The sequence below is a fragment of the Monodelphis domestica genome, chromosome 5, assembly GCF_027887165.1.
Source record: "Monodelphis domestica isolate mMonDom1 chromosome 5, mMonDom1.pri, whole genome shotgun sequence".
NCBI classification, from domain to species: domain Eukaryota; kingdom Metazoa; phylum Chordata; class Mammalia; order Didelphimorphia; family Didelphidae; genus Monodelphis; species Monodelphis domestica.
The window spans coordinates 139,145,571-139,162,156 of NC_077231.1; the positions used below are offsets into that span (position 1 = coordinate 139,145,571).

The 16,586-nt window shown below is 39.3% G+C and overlaps 1 protein-coding gene across 2 annotated transcripts in view; it reads left to right on the forward strand.

Moving 5' to 3' along the window:
- The first annotated feature begins 6,820 nt into the window (after positions 1 to 6,820).
- The window catches only part of RBM17 (RNA binding motif protein 17), a 44,377-nt gene continuing 34,611 nt past the window's right edge, over positions 6,821 to 16,586 (forward strand). Inside the window, exon 1 of one of the 2 annotated variants that reach the window (XM_001362698.5) lies at positions 6,821 to 7,236. The gene's annotated coding sequence lies outside the window, so the exon portion shown is untranslated. The remainder of the gene's footprint in view (positions 7,237 to 16,586) is intronic. The other variant, XM_016426021.2, reaches the window with a different exon arrangement.

Below are 16,586 nucleotides of genomic sequence, written 5' to 3' on the forward strand. Positions count from 1 at the left end.
CTTGCTGGAGTCTTTTTGCTAGTATCCTATTTAATATTTTTGCATCTATATTCATTAAAGAGATTGGCCTATAGTTTTTTTTCTCTGTTTTTGACCTGCCTGGCTTTGGAATCAGTACCATATTTTTGTTGTAAAAGGAATTTCACAGAACTCCTTCTTTGCTTATTCTGTCAAATAGTTTGTTTAATATTGGGATTAGTTGCTCTTTGAATGTTTGATAGAATTTATTTTTGAATCCATCTGATCCTGGCAATTTTTTCTTAGGGAGTTCTTTGATGACTTCTTCAATTTCTTTTTCTGATATGGGGTTGTTTAGGTAGTCTATTTCTTCCTCCATTAGTCTAGGCAATTTATATTTTTATAAATATTCATCCATATCACCTAGATTGGCATGTTTATTGCCATATAATTGGGCATAGTAATTTTTAATGATTGCCTTAATTTCCTCTTCACTAGAGGTTTTTAATGATTGCCTTAATTTCCTCTTCACTAGAGGTGAGGTCTCTCTTTTCAGCTTGGATACTATCAATTTGGTTTTCTTCGTTCCTTTTTTTAATTAGACTAACTAGTACGTTGCCTATTTTATTTGTTTTTTCAAAGTACCAGCTTCTAGTCTTATTTATTAAATCAATAATTCTTTGACTTTCACTTTTATTAATTTCTCCTTTGATTTTTAGGATCTCTAATTTAGTCTTCATCTGAGGATTTTAAATTTGTTCATTTTCTGGTTTGTTAATTTGCAGGCCCAATTCATTGATCTCTGACCTCTCTAATTTGTTAATATATGAGCTCAAGGATATAAATTTCCCCCTGAGTACTGCTTTGGCTGCATCCCATAGATTTTGAAAGGATGTCTCATCATTGTCATTTTCTTCAATAAAGTTAATTGTTTCTATGCTTTGTTCTTTAACCGATTTTGGAGAATCATATTGTTTAATTTCCAATTTTTTATTTGCCTCTCCATGTACCCTTACTAATTATTATTTTCATTGCATTGTGATCTAAGAATGTTGCATTTATTTCTGCTCTTTTGCACTTGTTTGCAATGTTTTTATGCCCTAATACATTTTATGCCCTAGTATATGGTCAATCTTTGTGAATGTACCATGTGCTGCTGAAAAGAAGGTGTATTCCTTTTTGTCCGTATTTATTTTTCTCAACATATCGACTAACTCTAATTTTTCTAAGATTTTATTCACTTCTCTTACCTCTTTCTTATTTTATTTTTTGGTTTGATTTATCTAGTTCAGATAGAGGAAGGTTTAGGTCTCCCACTAGTATACTTTTTCTATCTATTTCATCCTTGAGCTCCACTAGTTTCTCCTTTAGAAATTTGGATGCTATTCCATTTGGTGGATACATGTTGAGTACTGATATTTCCTTATTGTCTATACTTTTATCAAGATGTAATTACCTTCCCTACGTCTTTTAACTAGATCTCTTTTTACTTTGGCTTTGTCAGATATCATGATTACAACTCCTGCCTTCTTTTTCTCAGTTGATGCCCAATAGATTTGGATCTATCCTCTTACTTTTACCCTATGCATATCTACTTTCCTCATGTGTGTTTCTTGTAGACAGCATATGGTAGGGTTTTGGATTCTAATTCACTCTGCTATTCACTTGCATTTTATGGGTAAGTTCATTACATTCATATTCAGAGTTATTGTTACCAGCTGTGTATTTCCCAGCATTTTGTTTTCTACTCCTAGTCCTGCCCTTTCTTTTTTCACTATTTCCTTCTACACCAATGTTTTGTTTTTAATCAGTTCCCCTAATTCCCACCCTTATTTTACTTCCCTTTCTACCCCCCTACTTTCTTGTTCCCTCCTTATTTTCTTTAAAGTCTTTTTAAACTACCCCCACCTTCTCCCTCCCTTGTACTGCTTCCCTTCCCAGCACTCCTTTTGTTACCCTTCTACTTCCCTATAGGGCACAAATCAATTCTCTGCCCCAGTGGATTGGATTGTTCTTCCCTCTTTGAGTCAATTTTCATACATGTAAGAGTTGAGTATTTCCTATCTCCAACCTCTTCACCCTTCCAGTTTGTTGATGTTTCCCCCCTCCCACCATGAGCTTCTTTGTGACATATACATTTACCCCTTTTTGTTTCTTTTCCCATGTCTTTTAGTATTAACCTCTTTTTTAGCTCTAGTTGTGTATATGCATATACACACACATATATATGTATTTATGCATACATATATCTCTCTATATATTAATGTCTTGGCATTTCATCCTATACAGTTTGTCACTGTTCTCTCTAAGTTTAGTTCTTCTAGCTGCCTAGGTGATTATAACAATTTTAAGAGTTACCAGTGACCTCTTTTCTTATAAGGATACATATCATTTTAACTTATTGGGTCTCTTAAAAAAAGTTGGGGTTTTTTGTCTTCTTTTTCTTTTCCCCCCTCTTTTTTAATTACCATTTGAGGATTCTCTTGAGTGCTGTGCTTGGGCATCAAATTTTGTTTTCAGGTCTGGTCTTTTCTTTATAAATTCTTGGAATTCTTCTATTTTGTTGAATGACCATACTTTCCCCTGTAAGAATATAGTCAGGTTTGTTTGGTAGTTGATTCTTGTTTGTAGACCTAGTTCCCTTTCTTTCTGGAATATCATATTCCATGCCTTTTGTTCCTTCAGTGTAAATGCAGCCAGATCCTGTGTTATCCTCACTGTGATTCCATGGTATCTGAATAACTTCTTCTTAGCAGCTTGTAATATTTTTTCCTTGATCTGTGTGAATTTTAAAACTACTCCACCCTACTGAGACTTTAGAAGATTTGATTTAGCTATTTCCTGATTGTAACAATGGAGATACTTGATCAGGAATGTCTTGGGAACTTTACATTGCTCCACCCTACTTAAACCTTACTTTAGGGGAAGATAAAGTTGTAATCTCTTGATTGAACAATGAAGGTACTTAGTTCTTACCTTATAGTGAAGCTAGAACTTTAAGCTAAGTCTATTTTTAGTATCCTAATACAAAAAGGTGTTAAGTAACTATAAAGGTTAAATTCATCAAAAAAAGGTCATGTAACTAACAAAAGGTGAACTTAACAAAGAAGTGTTAAGTAACTCAAAAATCTAATCAAAGAAGGTGAGAACTAAAAGTATGGGCAGTCCTGGAGAAAGCCTTTGATGTGATTGGTAGATGTGAAATTTAGAGAAGGAGACACAAGGGTGAAAGGTGTATATATTTGGTATTTTTCATCTCTCAGAAAAAAAAAAAAAACTCTCTTTCCCCGGAGAGGTGGATCTGGCTGATAGCTTCCTGTGAGCAGCCTGGGCCCCAGTTCGATCCTGGAACTCAGCCTGGAGGAGTTCATTCAGACAGCTTCCTTGAGATGATCTCATGGTGAGTGATAAGACTGACTTCCTTTTCCCTTAGGCTCAGGGAGGTCCCCTTGGCCAAGGCCTTTAACTCCTGCCTGGCTCAGCCTGAACCAGAGCAGTTTAAATGAACTCTTTTCTCTTTCTCTCTTCTCCTTAACTCCTTCTCTCTATATTAATTAAAATCACCATAATTTCCAGCTAACTTGGGCATTTTATTATTTGAGATTTTCCCTGGTGACCAATTAAATATAGTTTAGGTCACAATGTTGAAATTATCCTTTACATATGATAGTTCTTGAATTTGGTTATAACATTCCTGGGTAGTGTTAGTTGGGGATTAATACAGGAGATGATCTGTGGATTCTTTCAATCTCCACTTTTCACTCTTGTTCTAGAATATTTGGGGCAGTTTTCTTAGATAATTTCCTGTAGTATGCTGTCCAGGCTTTTCTTTTGTCATGGTCTTCTGATAGACCAATGATTCTCAAGTTGTCTCTCCTGGAGCAATTTTCTAAATCTGTTTTGTGAATGAGATGCTTCATATTTTCCTCAATTTTTTCATTCTTTTGATTTTGTTTTATAGTGTCCTTCTGCCTTGTGAAGTCACTTGATTTTAGTTGTTGTATTCTAGTTCTTAAAGTCTGGATTTCATCCCTGGCTTTTTGGTCATCCTTCTCTTTCTGGTCTGCTTTTCTTTGGAGGTCATCTTTCATCTTATTTGCCTCCTCTTTCATTTCCTTTGCCTCATTTTCAAGCTCGTTGGTTTTGGCTTTCAAAACACTATTTTCTTGTTTTGGTTGAAGTGCCTCTGTTTCCAGATGACTTATCTTAGTTTTTAAGTTCTTTTTGCAGTTGTCTTCAGCCTCTCTTAATTTTGTTTTGGATTGTATTTTGAGTTCTTCCATTGCCTGTATCCAATTTGCTGGGTTTTCTGTTTTGTTTTGTTTTGGTTTTTTGCTTGGAGTTCCCTCATCCTTCTCTGTTCTGTTTGCTCTTTGTTCATTGCCAGTATAGAAGCTGTCAATTGTAATTTCTTTTTTCTTTTTCTGTTTTTTGTTCATATTCACCCCTTCCTTACTCCCTGCTGTTGCCTGAGCTCTTGCTCCTCTCATTTGTGTGTGTGTGTGTGTGTGTGTGGTTTGGGGCTTTTATTTCTGCCTTCACCCTTGTTGTTTTGTCAGTAAATATCTCAGTGCAGTCTGTGGGGGAGGGGTGTTGGAGTTTGAGCTTTTCTGCCCTCTGGAAGCTTTGAAGGGATTAAGTCCAGCAGTCTGTGGGGGAGGGGTTTTGGAGCTTGAGCTTCCCTGTCTTCTGGAGGCTTTGATGGGATTAGTTCAGTTGTGTTGCTGGATGTGCCTGGGGCCAAAACCTCAGGAGGGGGGGGTGCAATATGGAGTGTCTCCTCTGCTGCAACTATGCCCCCTGTTCTGTGCTCTGCATTTCTCCTCTGTCTGCTTCCCCACTGCCTGTGTTGGACACTCTGAGCCTGGCACAGCTTTGTTAGCAAGGTACTCGGTCCAGACCAGTGCCTTTGCCTTCCCAGAGGTTCCAGCTGCTAGCAGGGGTTAGTGCTGTAGGTGGGGGAGGGGTCCCAGGGCCTTCCTTCTTCCTTCCCCTTAAACTGGAATGTTCTTGGATTCCTGCTTTTGGGGGCGTACCTTTTAAGTTGAGTCCAGCAGGAGGGTTCCTTGGCTCTGTCTTGTTGTTAGGTTTGATTTTCAGTCCCCTAGGAACTTTTAGTTTGCAATTGGTAAGGAAGGGTTTTCAGAGGTTTGAACGTTTGGTGCTTGTATGCAGCCATCTTGACTCTGCCTCACTACTCCCACTCTTTTGAACATTTCTAACTGGATGTTTTTTGACTGAGGTTCCTGCCTCAAGTCTGTTATTACTTCAACCCATCCACTATTTAGTTGCCAAGATGATTTCTCTAAAATGTAGGTCTGACCATCTCATCCCTTCATCTCAAAAAAAAATAGTGAATTCTTTCCTCCAGGATCAAATTCAAAGTCCTCTGTAGTAATTAAGGCTTTTTCCTAAATTAGTCCCTTCTACTTTTCTATACACCTGCAAATTTGTATAACTTTTTGTTCCTTAAACAAGATATTCCATCTCTTGATGACTTTTCACTTACCTGAAATACTTCCCAGCTTCACTCAAGACACAGCTTTGGGTCAGCTAGGTAGATCAGTGGATTAAGACCCTGGTCTGGAGAAGAGAAGTCCTGCGTTCCAATCTAGGCTCAGATACTTCCTAGTTGTGTGACCTTGGACAAGTCACTTACCCTCCATTTCATAGCCCTTACCACTCTTTTACCTTGGAAGTAATATACCAGTATTCATTCTAAGACAGAAGATAAGGATTAAAAAAAAACAAACAACTCAGCTCAAATCCCATGTAAGCCAGAAGGCCTTCCCCAGCTGCTAGTATCATCTCTCACATTGTCTCATCTAACTTTTATCTAGATAGTTATTTAGATACTATACCCATTGGGCTATAAAACTCCTTGAGTTGACGGATTGTTTTGCCTTATCCCCAGCACTTCACACAGTGCCTGGAACCTAGTGATCCCAAACACTTGTTGACTGATTGACTCAGTTTTTCAGACCACCATTCTTAGTTATAAAATATAGAATGAAGGGGACATTTACCTCTTTGAGCTTGGGTTCCTCATTGGTAAGATGGAGATAATAATCTTTACACTCTCCATATTACAGGAGAAAAAGCAAGGAAGTGAGAAGCCAACAAGAACTATTTATTATGAGCTGAATGGGAAAAAGCAAGTTTACTTAGCATTACATTTCTCCAAGTGTGGGCCTAAGACACAGACCCTTTCCAGGGGCTCATGAGGTAAAAACGATTTTCATAATAACATGAAGACATAATTTCTAGTATGGCAGATACAATGAGAGGAGTCCTGGTCAATGTTTGATATCAACTTCTTAGGGGAAAGAAATGAAAAACTGGCATGCTTTTAAGTTTAATTTGATTATTGATATTTTCTCTATCACTTTCCCGAGTCAACTAAACAATGGTGTTTGCCAATTTCTTAGATGTAAACCCTCACACTGAAAACCTGATAATTGACTCTCTTGGTTTATGTGCAACCCACATAAACAAAACCCTAGCCTAATCCACGTTAAAAAAAAAAGTTCTAATTTTAAAAGTTTAAAGTGGTCCTGAGACCAACTGTGGTCTCAGGGCTGTTTATAGAAACAGTAAAGGTGAGAGTATGATCAATGAATGGCAATGGGGCTATTTTTCTTCCCTAGGTTTCCTTTGGCATCTTTCTCAAAGGAGCCAGAGACATCTAGGTTCGAATTCTGCTTCAGTCACTCTCATTAGCTGTGTGACCCTAGACAAGTCAGGGACTCGGTTTTCTCATCTAGGAAATGGGGGTGTTGGATGAGGTGACTTTTCAAGCCATTCAGAGAGGAATGGTCAAATGCGGTCGTTTCAAATCTGGTATCTTATAGACTGCTAGACGCGCGCCTGCGCAGTTTGGGCCTAACCTCGCCTGAGGCTCCCTTCGTAAAGCTCTGAAGCTTGTGAGAGCAGAGGGAATGTGAAGGGCTTCAGACCTCCGACCGACAGATGTCGCCTGACAACCAGACGGCTGCTGTTCCCGCCCGCCCTTGCCCCTCTCCCCAGGTTGTAGTCCGCGGCGAGGCTCCTCTACGTATTTGGCGCAGGGATTAGTATCGGACGCGGCCGTAGGGTCTCCTGTCGCTTACGCCATTTGCTTCGCGAATCCTTCTCCCGCCTCGCTTCCGGGGCTGCTCTCCCCTTACGCGGTTGGTGGAGGTGCGGAGCTTGCGCACTTCGGCTCGGGAGTCCGGGCCGCCTCCAGCCCCGCTGCCGCTGCTGCTCCGGCCCATGGGGAAAGTCAGCCGGGCCTCCCGGGTGAGTGATCACCCCCAGCTCCCAGCCCCCGCACCTGGCCTCCCAGACCAACCCCCGCCACGCTTTCCGGAGACCCAGGCAGGCCCGTCCCGAGCGAGAGCCCCGGCCCCCGCCCCGGCCGGCTCTAGGCCGCGCTGCGGAGGGGCCGAGGGAGTGTGGCCAGCCGCTCCGGGCCCAGACCTTCCGGGCCCCCGACACCTGTCGTTTCGGACACTGCGGCCTCCTCCTTATGGCACTCTGACCCCCTTGTTCCCTCTTCTCTCCCTTTTAAGATTGAGGAATGCCCTGCTTTTGACCTCTTTCTGCTACCGTTCTGACCCCCTTCCTGCTGCCTCCCGGCCCCCTTCCTGCTGCTCTGTCTTACTCCCTCCCTACTGCTCCCGATCCTATATCTGCAACTCCCCCTGCCCCCTTTTCGGCTGCTACCGCTCATCCCATTCCTACTGCCTTCTCCCCTCATCCTCTCCCTGCTGCCCCCAACCCCCTTCCCGCAGCTATCTTTCATCCCTTCCCTATTTCCTCCCTTAATTCTAAGATTAAGAAACACCCTGCTCTTACTCCTCCCTCCTGCTTCGTTCCCTCATCCTCTTCCTGCTGCTACTTCTAACCTCACTATTGACCCCCTGACCCCCTCCCTCCTGCCCCCTTCATCCACTCCCTGCCACCTTCCTCCACCTTCTTTTCTCTCCCACCCCTCTTACCCCTGCCATCTCTCTCCTTCTTGATTCCTTTGCTGCTACCCCTTCCCACCCCACCCCCATACTCTGCCTACTGCTCTTCCCTGACCCCTTTCTGCTGTCCCCTTTCACCCTTTTTTCCCTACCCATCTCACCCTCTTGTTCTTCCTCCCCATCCCTCTTTTCCAGTATTAAGGAATACCCTGCTTTTAGCATCTTCCTGCTCCTTTTCCTCATCCCCTTCCTGCCACCTCCTCTTACCCTCTGCCTGCTACCTGCTTCATGGCTCCTTCTTACTACCTTCCTCTCACCCCTTGCTTGATGCTTTCTCACTCCTGGTTCTCTTACTCCATTCCTTTCCTATCCCCTTCTAGTCACCCCTGTCTACCAGCCTTTTCTCACCCCCTTCCAGTTATCTCTTCTTCTGTTTCTTTTCTGCCATTCTGCTACTCTCTGACATCTTCCCTCCTAAACTCCTGACCCCTTCTTCTTTTTTTTTCTCACTCTGCTATTCCCACTTCCTCCTTTTCCTCTGTCCCCTTTTCTGTGACTTCTCTCTTACCTCCTTCTTGCAGTTTCCTCCACACTCCCCTTTACCCCTTACAATCAATTCCTTCTTGTGCCATCTTTAAACTCTGCTGCTCCCTTTCTGACCTCCTTCCTCTTTCTTCCTTTAACCTCCTCCCTTCCTTTCTCTCTTCACCTTTCTCTTTCTTTCTCTCTTTTCTCACTCTTATAGCTTTCTTCTTTCCCCTCACTCTCCTTTTTTTTTCCTTTTCAGAATTTCTTTTCAGAAACAGATCACTGTTGTGGTGCAGAGGCATATTGTGAAACTGATAGAGGATAAAAGCGATAATTTCATTTTTCAGAAAGTGAGAGGAATTAGTTGCTAGAGTGGGAATAGTGGGAATCTTGGACAAAGTGGTACTCCATTTTATTATTTACATTAGACTGGTTGAGGAAAGCTGAGTATAATTGGACATGTACCCTTGTTTTTGGGGAGAATAGATTTAAAGTTGTGAGAAAGGCAGGATTTTATGAGACTAAAGTTTCACAGGAAACTAGGAGCTATAAGAAGCAATAAATAATAAAATTGTGAAAACGCAAAGAATGTGTTTTCTGATGAGAGGGAAAGGGGAGACTTCTCCAAAGAGATCTACTTGAGCAGATAACAGAATAAATACCTGCTTTTTAAAATTAGTGTCAGGAATGCTAAGGTTCAAAACAGCAGTAACCAGAGGAGAGGGGTAGTGGAGCTAATAGTGTTTGGGAAAAAGAAAAAAAAACTTGGTGCTCAGAGTAAAGGGAGTGATGGCTGCCACAGAAAGGGAATGCTGCTGTATCTTATTTATATTGTTTTCTTTGCTAAGGAAAATTAACTTTCAATTAGAAAGAAGAGATAAAAATGGCCAACAGGGAGATCATCAGCGAGAGAGTTTCAGAATATCAGGCTAATTTTGATGACTTTGGGTTCCAATTAATTACATCTTAAGGTACTGAAAGAATGAACTGATGTTATTGCTTTGGCACTCAGCAAAGCTATTTTAAAGATCCAGGAGGACAGACAGGGTTCTGTGGGATTTAAGAGGTTAATCAGCAAGCATTTATTTTATTATTTTATTTTTTTAAACCCCAACCCTTCCATCTTTCACAGAATCAACACTGTGTATTGGTTCCAAGGCAGAAGAGCAATAAGGGGCAAGGCAGTGGGGATTAAATGACATGCCCAGGGTCACATCAGGATCAGCAAACATTTATTAAATGTCTTCTTTGGTCCAGGGATAGTACTATGATCTAGGAATACAAAAACAAAATAATTGCTGTCCTAAAGTAGCTTAAAGTCTAGTCAGATGAGACACTAATGCATTCGGGTCTATACAAGATATGTGCCAAATTGATGAAAGATAATTTGGGGAGGAAAACATTAGCATCTTGAGGGATTAAGAAAGGCTGGACATAAAAGGTGGTTGAAAAGTAGCCACACTAGGAAATCTAGGAGGCCAAGAAGAGGTGGGAAGGCATTCTAGGCAAGAGGGACAGTTGGTGCAAAGGCAAGGAAAGAGGAAATGAAGGGCTTTGAGAAACAGAAAGAAAGCCAGTTTTGTTAGATCATAGTATGCATGAAGGGAAGTAATGTGTAATAAAGCTCTAAAGCCAAGTTGGGCCCAAGATTATAAAGATCTTTGAATACTAGAGAGCTGCTGGAGTTTTGAGTAGGATTAAGTCAAATCAACAAGCATGTTTAAACACCTGCTATATTCTAGGTACTTGTACTAAGCTTACAAAGAAAAGGGAAAGGCAGTTCTTGCCCTCAAGGAGCTCATAGGCTAATGGGGAAGATGACATGCAAACAGCTATGTCCAGACTCGCCATATGCAATCTAATTGGAGGTAACGAATTGAGGGAAGGAACTAGATTGTTAACAGCTTTTTGTAGTGTTGTAGGGAGCCACTGGATTTCAGTGACCAGGTAACAGGACCAGGCCTGCATTTCTGGAAGATCAGTTTGACAACTGAGTGGAGGGTAGATTGGAATGAAGAGAAAGACTTTAGTTAGGGAAATGAATCAGCAAGCCATTACCATGGTCCAGATGTGAATAGATAGAGAGCCTGTAAGAGAGTGGTGTTAGTGTCAAAGGAGTATAGGAGGCATATTCTAGAGATGAAACAGGTATAGATGACAAGACTTAGCAACACATTGGATATGGTTGAGGGTGGGAAAGGGTGACAGAAGGTGGAGGACAGAGAGTGAGGAGTTGAGGTTGGCTCCTAGGTTGAGGACCCTGGTCCCTGGACAGTAATAAGAAAAGGGGAAGGTTCAGTAAAATATGAGGGTCTTAGTTAAGAAGGTAGGGGAGAAGAGCTGTGATGAAAAAGTTTGGAAAAGTTTGTTGTGAGTGGGATAGTTATTCAACTAGGAATATATAAAAGGATTGCCTTGCTTCATTGGGATTCCAATTGAGATTATTTGACTAATTTGTAATATACTCAGCACAGTTCAGGAATTTTTTCTAACTTTGTTCAGCAGAAGATAAGTAGGAGTCAATGTAGTGACAGTATTGGACCTAGACTTTGAAAGGGAGCAGGGAATAAAGCCACTTACTGAAACACTTTGCCAGGTACTGTACCAAGTGCTTTGAAAATATTTTATATGGTCAGTGGAATGAAGGATGGTTTGGAGTCAGGAGTGTCTTGAGTCAGGAAGGATGCTATTAGAATAATCCAGGCAATAAAATGATAAAGGTTGGAGGGGATATGGGAAAATTTGGACTCTAATAAAATTTGGAGTTGCAATCTGTTCCAACCATTCTGGAAAGCAATTTGGAATTATACTCAAAGGACTCTAAAACTGTAAACTCCGTTTATGCCATTATGAAGTCTGTATCCCAAAGAGATTTTTTAAAAGGGGAGGAGTACTTGTTTTTTAAAAAATATTTATTGCAGCTGTTTTTGTGGTAGCAAAGAATTGCAAATTGAGGGGCTGTCCATCAATTGGGGAATGGCTGAACAAGTTGTGGTGTATGATAGTGATTGGTTTATAAGAAATGACAAGGATGATGATTTCAGAAAAATCTGGAAAGACTTAGATGAACTGATGCAAAGGGAAGCAAGCAGAACCAGAAGAAAATGTTCTTTTTATACATAGCACACTATGACAGCAATATTTCTTGATTAACAACTGTGAATGACCTAGTTATTCTCAGCAATACAGGGATTCAAGACCATCCCAGAGACTCGTGATGAAAATTGCCATCTCTCCTCCAAGAAAGAATTGTTGGAGTCTGAAGACTGAAACATACTATATTTCATTTTCTTCTCTTTTTTTCCATTTGAGATCTCTTCCACAAAATGACCTATATGGAAAAACGTTTTACATGATTGCACATGTAAAATCTATATCAGATAACTTACCATCTCAGGAAGGGGGGAGGGCAAAGAGAGAGGGAGAGTCAGAATAAGGGAGAGAATTTGGAACACAAAATTAAAAAAAAGAATCTTAAGTTGTTTTTACATGTAACAGTGGAAAATATAAACTATTATTTAAAAAAAAGTAATGCAGGCAAGAGGTATTAAAGGCCTAAATTAATGTTTTGTGATGTCTGGGTGAGAGGAAAATGGGGGGAAATGTTTTAGCAGTAGAAATGACAAAATAGGATAACTGATCAAATTTATGACGTAAATAAGAATGGAAAGTTAAAGATAATACCATGTTTCAACCCCAGGTGACTAGAAAGATGGCCATGCCCTTGGAAAAGGGTTGAGTTTGGGAGGGGAAAATAAAAATAATAAGTTCAAACATGTTTGAGGTGCCCAAAATCATAGTACTTTTTCATTGTTAAAAGGTGGGGGGAGGGGGACAGTGGATTCCACAAGGTCTCAATTAATGAGCTTGAATTTGATTCCTGACAGAATTCTAGAACATGTTAAGGAAAATGGATAATTTCTTGAGAAGTAATCTCAAAAGTCATTGTGGCTTCTTCAAGAACATGTTGCCAGACTCTTTTTTTTTAAAACAGTCATTGGGTTTTGTTAGGTGAAGAGAATGAGATATAGTTTGCCTATGTTCAAAGCATATGACAGAAGTCTCATGCTATTCTCAGTTACCAATGGAATGAAGCAGGAATGTGTACTTGTTCCCATCCTTTTTACCATGATGTTTTCAGCAATGAGGATGAAAAAGGTATTATGGTCGGCTACCACACCGATCCTAAGTTGTTTAGCTTGGAAAGTCTAAGACTGAAATGGAAAGGGGACAGTTGGCTGCATGACTTTTTGTTTGCAGATTTTTGTGCACTCAGTGTAACCTCTGATACTGAGATGCAACAGAGTATGAATGGGTTCTCTGCCACTTGGGTAATTTTGGCTTGGTAATTAACACTAAGAAAACAGAGGCTCTCTTCTAGCTAGCACTGTACCGTCCATATATGGGATCATTGGTTACACCAAATGGAAAAGTTTTCAGTGTTGTGGATAACTTCACTTACCTTGGCAATATACTTTCCAGGAATGTCCAAATAAATGATGAGGTTGATGCAAGTATTGCCAGAACTAAATCAGTGTTTGGGAGGCTCCAAAGGAAAGTATGAGAGAGGAGGAGTATTAGACTGCCTAGAAATTGTTATATTCCTATGAAACCTGGTTAGCATCCCAGCACCTTGCCAAGAAACTGAACCTCTTCCATCTGAATTGTCTTAGGAAGATTCTGAAGATTACCTTTTAAGATAAGGTACAGGATACTGAGGTCCTTTCTTGAGCTGACCTGTCAAGCATTCATATTACTGTAGAGAATGCAGCTACCAAGGGCTGGCCATGTTGTTTGAATACCAATCCTCTGTTTGCCTAAAAGGCAAAGTTCACATGGAGGTCAAAAAAAAAGGGGATTGTATCTCAAGGCCTCTCTGAAGAACTTTAGTATCAGTTGTGAGACATGGGAGACACTGTCATGGGACTGTTCTGCAAGGTATAAGTGCTGTGCTTTATGAGCAAAACTGAATTGTAGTAACTCTAAAGACACATAAAATCTGTAGATTTAGACATCTCCATCCCAAATGTTCTTTTGGGCTATTTGTGCCTGACCTATGGTAGTTTCTTCTGAGCTTGTATTGGTCTGATTAGCCTCAGTTGGATGTGCTGTACGCTGACCCAGCATAGTGATGTCATTTTGGTCAAGGACAAAAGACAACAGCTATTTGTGAAGACAAAGAGATATATGTGAAGTGCTTATAAACTTTAAGATGTTATATAAATGCTAGCTATATACTATTATTATCAACAAATTTGAATTATTTAAAGAAATGCAGGAAGGCATGAATTGAGAAAAGTAAGTAGACCCAGGAAAACAGTAAACACAAGTATTACAGCATAAAGGGAAAGAACAATTAAAACCAGTCCAGTGTAGTTATAATGTCCAAGGTTAGTCTTGTAAAAGAATTAAGAAAATGCACCTCCATTATGTCATTATAAAGGAAGTAGACTGCGTGTGGAGTATTTTAAATCTTGTCAAATATAGTCATATGCTGTTTGGTTTGCTGAACTGCTTTTAAAAAAACACAACTTCTCAGTGTGCTAGCCATCTATGTTATTTTGGTGGTAGTAGTAATGTCATTGAGTAGAAGTAAACTTAAAACATTAAAGCAATGGGTTGTTTAAAACAGATTTTCTTTTAAAATGCAAGAAATGTAGGTATGCAAGAAATTTCTGTGTTTTCAGTTTAAAAAGTTATTGATTCTTAGATATGAAGCAGCATATATATTGTGTAGCTATATGTATTTTATGTACTTTTTTGTGTTTGGTTTTTCTGTAGAGGATAATTTTTTTTAGGTTCAAGAAAATATACACCTTCCCTTTATATATATGGAAAGGAGGAACTACTTAATGCCAAGAAGGGTTCTTAAGTTAAAAATTTGGCTTTGGGAACTTTCAAACTGAGAGACAGATTCCTATTTATTAGTAGTAAAATTAGTATTTACTTTGTAAGTCTTCCCCCCCCCAAACCCCCCTCATTGGTGGTATGTGGTTAATATTTAATTTTATTTCTCTTAGCTTTTTATTTTAAAAAAAATTTACTTCAGAATCCAACATCATGACCTGAATTTAGTAGGATCAGTTGATCAACAAGCATTTATTAAGTGCCTGACCCTGTAACTAGCTAGCCTTTGGGGAAAAAAAGCAAAAACAGTCCTAGCCCTCAAGGAGCTTATCATCTGGCCAGAGAGACATGAGAAATCTAGGAGTCTGAAAAAGGGTTGAGATAGATAAAATTGATTTGTTCATAGGACCATCTTTAAGTAAAATGGTGGAAAAGAATTCCCAGGTAAAACACTGAAAAGTTTGTTGATTTACTTTTGTGAAGGTATGTAGTTCATAGATTGAAGGTTGTGGAAAAGAACCACTAAATAACTGATGGTCTCTTTTTACTCTTTTACTCCAAGACTTTAAGAATAACTTTTAAAATCTAAAATGTTTCAAGATGTTTATTTCTGTTATGTCAGATGAAGATCATTTAGTTATCTAGCACCTTAAGGTTCTTGCCCTATGGCACTTGTGATTTATAGGCTTGCAGGGATGGAGCTACACTGACCTCTGAGGTCTCTTACAAATCCAGGGTTCTGTGTTTTGTGAATCTGATGAGAATATATTCATCAAAAGACTTGCCAGTCTGATACAGAAAGAGTTCTGGAAAGTGAAAATGCAGGGGAGGAAAAAGTTGTATCTCTAACTGATAAATTTGTCAAGTTGGGGGGAACCCGTCACATAATAAAAATGTAGAACTTCTTAGTAATACACCAAAAAAGAGAAAAAGGGAGTATAGCTGATAAAGTAAAACTGTTATCTTAACACAAGGAAGTAATTAGATTTCCTTGAGACTTGATGAGATAGAAATCCTGATTCACTTATGAGTATTGAGAGGAAAAGGTAAACCTTGTTCTAAATCAATTAGCAAGCATTTATTAAGTTTTTTCTATGTGCTAGGAACTGTGCTTAAAACTATGCTTAAAAAAAATTAGGTTAGAGAGAAGAGATTACATAGCCAGATAGAAAACCTTGAACCTTAACAGGTGAAAGAAGATAAGAAGCATTTGCATACCCCAGAAATAGGAGAAACAAAGGATATTATTGTAGGAGTATATTCAGAATGTGCCTCCAGGTGGAGAAAATGGATGATGAGTTCACAGAAGCACCCCCAGAAATGGATGAAACACCAGAAGTGACCAAGTCCAATTTATGTACCTGAATGGCTCTATACTATTTCCATCAAATGGACATCCAGTCTTTGTCTGAATATCTATAATATATCACTTACACTACATCCTGAGACTATCCATTCTTCCCTTAGATAATTTCAACTGAGTAGAGCAGGGGTGGAAGTCTTTTCTTTATATCAAACCTCTAATCCTTTCTTTGAAACTGCTCCTAGTTTATCCCTCTAGGTCCAAGAACAAATCCAGTTTTCCTCCTACATGGTAGCTCACAGTACTTAAGACAGTTATCATACCTCTGCATCTTAAGTCCTGACACAGATCTAGAAGCAGGATATAATCATAAGGGGACAGGAAGGGAGAAGGTCTGTCTACTAAAATTAGAAAATTTGTTAGTTTTTTACTTTTATGATAATTTCAGCTTTCCAAAGGTAAAAAGAAGCCTATGAAGTGAACTGTTTTCTTGTACTTAATTCTGGCCAACCAGAAGAAATAGAAGCAACCGTCCGTAACCTTGGGAAAGAGTGAACATATAATATTAGAGATCATGATAGTCCATGAGACAAAAATTGCTCCAAACCCATGTATAGTAGATATGAATGGACTCATATTTTAAAAAAAGATGTGTACAAAGATGAAAGATGTATCACTGAGATGAACACTAAAATGTTATATACTTTGTGAGGAATATGTCAGGAAAGCTAAAGGCCAAAATCACCTGAAATTTTTGGAAAATGCTATGTTCAAGGTAAAAAAAAAACAACATTATATACATGATTCTTGGAATAGATAAAAGAAATTAAATTCAAACCAGAGTTTTTCATTTCTTGGTAGTGGCTCAGTGACTCAGCTAAGTGTCAGGCATTGCTTATTTTATTACATTTTAAAATAAAAAACAATTGTTTATGGCTAAAGGCAAAACCACAGAAATTTTCCTTTGTTTGAATTAGAAAAATATTGTGTAATATATTCTT